Consider the following 6031-nt stretch of genomic DNA (forward strand, 5'->3'; position numbering starts at 1 on the left):
GCCTACCTGTGGAGCTGGAGAAGTGGGCTGGCACCATGAAGGCCTGCGGGAAGAGCATGGAGGTCACAGCAGCTAAATAGAAAAGGTCTGAAGTGAGAATGGAGACTTCAAGTGGGGCATGGAGGCCACTGTGTGCATCATTCTTGTCCAGCTCGGGCCAGTGAATGCAGATGGGTGGAGTGAGACAGTCAGGTCCTCTGGCTTCTTCTCCCACTGAGGCCCTGGGGTAGAGGGATCAGTTTCTGTCCACAAGGGGCTGGGAGCACACAGTCATCAGGGCCCTGAGTACTCATGGCTGGAAGCAGAGGCTGAGGTCTGATGGGTGTAACCTGCAATGAGAAAAGGAGACAGAAGTGGGATGCAAGCAGGGGAAGGATGTCTAAGATGCAGCCTGAGGCTCACCAGCCCCCACCCCTAACTCAGACTTCCAGTCTACACAGTTCAACAGTTAGAATTTAGGAGCAACTATATCTTGTTCCTAAAAGGCTGAGACATCAAAGACCCAGTCTCTGTCTTCAGGGGCTTGCAGTTTATTTGGGAGGATAAATACACCAACATTTCTAGAACTTAGGTTTGCAAACTGTGCTTTTTAAGGTCTAGATGGAATTTTGAGATGTTGGTGAAGAGAAAAATGAATGGCCAGACTCTTGAATCCCCACTGGCTTCAGACAAAGGGATATTCTCTTTTATCTGTCTGGGGAAAGCCTTTTCTGCCTCAGACAAGTGGTCAAATCACTGCCCCAGATGCAGAGATGAAAAGGGAGAGAAAGATTTGCAAACTGGAAGGCCTACGGGGTCCTTGAATCATCAAGGGAGATTGATCAGGTGAAAGATGATACATAGGATGGGTCCTGTGGCAAACTGGAGAGTCCACATCCCTTCTTGAGGGGAGATTCTCAGCTTCAACTTGTGCTTACTAAAAGGATGCTCACCATTGATATAGAGGATATTCTTGTCCAGGGTGAAGGAGCCCAGCTGGGTGACACCATGGGTCTCACGGCTCAGCTCCCAGTATAGCCTCTCTCTATCCAGCTTAGGGCCCACGGGGTCAGGACGGAAAGTGCAGACAGCACATACTCCAGTGGCTGTTCCATCTTTCTCAGGCCTGGGCGGGGAGGGACACACATAAGTGCTCCCCTTCACCCCCTGTTCCCACCCTCCAGCCCCCTTCCCCTGGTAACCACTGAACTGTCTTCTTTGTCCGTGTGTTTGTTTATATTCCACATATAAGTGAAATCATGTGGTGTTTGTCTTTCTCAGTTTGGCTTATTTCGCTTAGCATAATACCCTTCAGGTCCATCCATGTTGTTGCAAATGGGATGACTTTGTCTTTTTTTATGACTGAGTAGTACTCCATTGTATATATATACCACATGTTCTTTGTCCAATCATCAGTCAATGGGCATTTGGATTGCTTCCATGTCTTGGCTATTGTGAATAGTGCTGCAATGAATATAGGGATGCATGTGTTACTTTGGATTGTTGATTTCAAGTTCTTTGAGTAAATACCCAGTAGTGGGATAGCTAGGTCATGTTATCTCTATTTTTAGTTTTTTGAGGAATCTCCATACTATTTTCCACAGTGGCTGCACCAGTTTACATTCCCATCAACAGTGTATAAGCATTCCCTTTTCTCCACACCCTTTCCAACATTTGTTGTTTTTGGTCTTGGTAATTACAGCCATTCTGAGTGGTGTAAGGTGATATCTCATTGTAGTTTTGATTTGCATTTCTCTAATGATTAGTGATGTTGAGCATCTTTTCATGTGCCTGTTGGCCATCTGTATATCTTCCTTTGGAAAATGTCTGTTCATATCCTCTTCCCATTTTTTGATCGAGTTTTGCTTGTTGTTGTTAAGTTGTGTGAGTTCTTTATATACTTTGGATATCCACCCATTGTCTGATAAATGATTTGCAAATATTTTCTCCCAGTTGGTGAGTTGTCTTTTCGTTTTGTTGCTTTGTAGAAGCTTTTTAGTCTGATGTAGTCTCATTTGTTAACTTTTTCTTTTATTTCCCTTACCCGAATAGACATAGTATTTGAAAAGATGTGGCTGAGACCAATGTCAAAGAGGGCACTACCTATATTTTCTTCTAGGATTTCTACGGTTTAAATTATTAAATTCAAATCTTTAATCTACTTTGAGTTAATTTTTGTGTATGGTGCAAGATAATAGTCTTTCATTCTTTTGCATGTAGTTGTCCAGTTTTCCCAACACCATTTATTGAAGAGACTTTCCTTTCTCCATTGTATGTTCTTGGCACCTCTGTCAAAGATTAGCTGTCTGTAGATGTGCAGTTTTATTCCTGGGCCTTCAATTCTGATCCACTGAACTGTTTGTCTGTTTTTGTGCCAGTACCATGCTGTTTTGATACTATAGTTTTGTAGTGTGTTTTCAAGTGAGGGATTGTGATGCCTCCAGCTTTGTTCTTTTTTCTCAGGATTGCTTTGGCTATTCGGGGTCTTTTGTTGTTCCATCTTTGAAGAATGGATTTTAGTGACCACATCCCCTGGTTTTCTCTGGACAGTCATGTTGCTCTCATATAAATATTAATTTCAACCCCCCTTTCTTTTTCAAAAGTTCCCAAGAATAAAAAAACAACCTGAATGGTCATCTTGGGGTTAGGGTATAAGAATCAACAGGCCAGAGGTCTGAGCTGGGTGGCTGCACCTCCACCATCTCCTCTGTGGGCCCCGACTATGTGTGAGCCTGTGTGCTGGGACTTCACCTGCAGCACCCAGCTCACCCTCACTGCAGTCCTGAGAGGTAAGTATCACCAGTTCCATTTTACAGATGGGAAAACTGAAGCTCAGATAAAGTAAATCCTGCCCAAGTCCCACAGACAAAGAAATGGCACAGCCACAATGTCTCTTTGGCTCAAAAATAGGTATCTTTCTATTTGTGTGGCCATGTTTGTAGCAGCATTATTCACAATAAGGAAAATGTAGAAGCAAACCAAGTGTCTATTGACAGACAAATGGATAAACAAAATGTGGTATGTACATACAATGGAATATTATTTAGCCCTAAAAAGGAAGGAAATTCCGACATGCTAAAACATGTGTGAACCTAGAGGACATTATGCTAAGTGAAATAAGCCAGTCACAAAAAGACAAATACTGTATGATTCCACATACAGTATTATATGAGGTACCTAGAGTAGTCAAATTCATAGAGACAGAAAGTAGAATGGCAGCTGCAGGGGCTGCAGGCAAGGGAAAATAGAGGTTATTTTTTAACGGGTATAGAGTCTCAGTTTTGAAAGATTAAAAGGTTATGGAGATTGGTTGAACAACAATGTAAATACTTAACACTATTGAACTGTACACTTAAAATGGTAAATTTTATGTGTATTTTACTAAAATTAAATTTTTTTAAAAAAATCAATAATGTACATAAAAAATAAAAAAAAGTTTTGTTCATTTTTTAACTCTTTTCTTTCATAGATTTATTGAGGGCAAGTCCCAGTCATGGAGCTGTGTGTGAGGGAGTGAGGACACAGGTAGATAAAGTCATGACAGAAATCCCATTTCTGATGAAATAGTAGTACTAAGAAATGGGGCTTCTGTGGGCCAGAGGGGAGAGAGTTGATTACCTGCTAAAACAAATGAAAACAAGAAAAACATTCCCGAGAGGATAATTGGACCCAGAGTCAACACAAACATAACATTCACAATGTAAAGGACACTGTCCAAAATTACCTGATATACAAAGAACTAGGGAAAAAAAATGTATCTAATCCTCCAAGGAAAGATAATTTACAGATGCAAATGCCAAGGTGACCCAGATGCTGGAATTATTAGGCTAGACTTTAAAGCAGCTATCATAACTATGCTTCATGAGGTAAAGGTAAACACACTTGAAATAAACGTAAACATAGCATTTCTCAGCAGAGAAAGAGAAACTATTAAAAAAAAGAATCAATGGAAGTCATAGAATGGAAACATACATTATCTGAGATAAAAAATTCACTTGATGGGCAGAACGGAGATGAAAGAGAAAAGTGGCTCAGTGATTTTAGAGATATATCAATGGAAATTATTAAATCTGAGAAAAGAAGAGAAAAAAGAGTGACAAAAAAATGAATAGAGCCTCAGGGACTCGTGAGACACGAATCATTTCATTGGAAGACCAGAATGAAAGGAGATTAGTGCAGAAAAAAAGTTGAAGAAAAGTGGCAGAGACTTCCCCAAATTTCTTGAAAACATACATTTTCAGATTTAGGAAGCTTAGAAAATCTGAAACAGTATAAATCCAAAGAAAACCATGCTCAGACACATTGCAATCAAACCTTTGAAAACCAAAGATGAAGAACAAATCTTGAAAGCATCTAGTGAAAAATGACATCACCAACCATGGAATGACTTGGTTTATAGCACGTTACATATTTATAAGCCTGCAGTAGCTAGGCATGTTACATAAATACTTGGGTTGATCAGGGTGGAGCAATGAGAGAGCGGAGAGTGTGCACCTTGTCTGAAGCATATAAAAAGTTTGCAGTTTCTTGACTCTCAAAATACAGAAATGCCTGAAGGCAGAATTCAAATTACAGGACACCAGTTTATATCCTGTAACTACAGACTCACAAGATAAGATTAAGGGCCAGGGATGCCTAGCCTGGGTCATGACATAAGCATTAAAAAGACCCATAGAATCAATTTTTAAAATAAATCTTAAGGGTGGGGATAAGACATGTTTCATGGCATAAATCAAGCCACTGTAGCAGGTTCCTGGAGACTCAGGAGCCCTCAGAATCCCATCTTGGCAAGATGAGGAGACAGGGAAAGATCAAACTCATGATTAAGGTCCAGAATGATTTTCTGGATGTTCAAATAGAATCCACAAATGTGGACATACACAGAGACTGTTACAATCATCCACTCATTCAAGCAATAAATATAGAGTAAGTGCTGACCAGGTACTCAGCTCCAAGGTGACAAATACATAAAGACTGAATAAAACAAAGAGTGATAAATTCCATGAAAGAAATACTCATGGTGATATGATAGAGAAAACCTGTGGGCCAAGTATGTATTCAGAAGTGCTACTTCATAGAAGGTGATCTAGGAAGGTCTTTCAGAGAAGGTGATGGTTGAGCTGAGATTTGAAAGGAAGTAAGGTGCCAGGCATAGCTGATCTCCAAGAAGAGCTAGGATAAAGGCCAGATAGAGGTTAGGACCTTAGAACAGACAAGTGTCTGATGTGGCCAAAGTTTAGAGAGTGAGGGAGAGAGTGAGGGGACAGGCGGAGGCTGGGTGGTTAGTAGAGACCAGACCATGCAGGGTTGAAATTTCACAGGTCCCAGAGAGCAGGTTCTTACCTGTAGAGCTAAGGATGGGGGACAGAAGATTCTGGAGAGAATGTAGAAGTCACTGGAGCTGAGAAAAAAGAACAAGGGAAAAATGATGGAGTCCTACCCTGAAGGATGTGGGGCAGAAGCTATTCTTCAAAATTTGGGCTTCTATCTCGACTCAGATCAAAACCTTGGGTGGGTTAGGGGCTGCTCTGAGGCTGTGGCTGGGCACTTAGAAAGGAGGCATTGGTAGCTTCTCTCCTGAAGAAGGCACTGTAGGGAGTAAGGGTCCGGGGGCATTGAAGTTTCCCATTTTTGAATACTCACTGCTGGTGGTAGGGGTCCAGTGCTGATGGTCATAACCTGCAGATAGGGAGAAAAGAGTAAAGAAGGACTGTTATGACAGGTAACAGTTAAAGAAGAGGTAGATGGTAGACCTAGACATAAAAGTCATTAACAAACTTTCTGAGATTCCTAATAATATCAATAATGAATAATATCAATCAATAATATCAATGAACAATAATGGCTACATTTATGGGGTACCTTATGTGCCTCGTCCTCTGAACATAATAAAGAACATCTCACCATTATTGCTGCCAAAATAAAAATACAATAATAACTGCCCTATTTATTGGGAATTAATATGCACCAGAAATAATGCTGAACACATTACAAGATAATGGGGCACATTTATGAATGAGTGTGTATTCCAAGTCTTATCTATGTTCTCTCA

At 40.8% G+C, this 6031-nt stretch overlaps 1 protein-coding gene across 2 annotated transcripts in view; it reads right to left on the reverse strand.

Annotated features, from left to right (window-relative positions):
• The window catches only part of IDO1 (indoleamine 2,3-dioxygenase 1), a 125418-nt gene extending 119760 nt beyond the window's left edge, over window positions 1-5658 (reverse strand). The window contains exons 1-4 of one of the 2 annotated variants that reach the window (XM_044750990.2): window positions 5623-5658; window positions 5323-5380; window positions 933-1105; window positions 7-329 (exon numbers count right to left, since the gene is read on the reverse strand). The gene's annotated coding sequence lies outside the window, so the exon portion shown is untranslated. The remainder of the gene's footprint in view (window positions 1-6; window positions 330-932; window positions 1106-5322; window positions 5381-5622) is intronic. The other variant, XM_044750992.2, reaches the window with a different exon arrangement.
• Between the last annotated feature and the right edge of the window lie 373 nt (window positions 5659-6031).

This window comes from Equus asinus, chromosome 27 (genome assembly GCF_041296235.1).
Source record: "Equus asinus isolate D_3611 breed Donkey chromosome 27, EquAss-T2T_v2, whole genome shotgun sequence".
Lineage (NCBI taxonomy): Eukaryota > Metazoa > Chordata > Mammalia > Perissodactyla > Equidae > Equus > Equus asinus.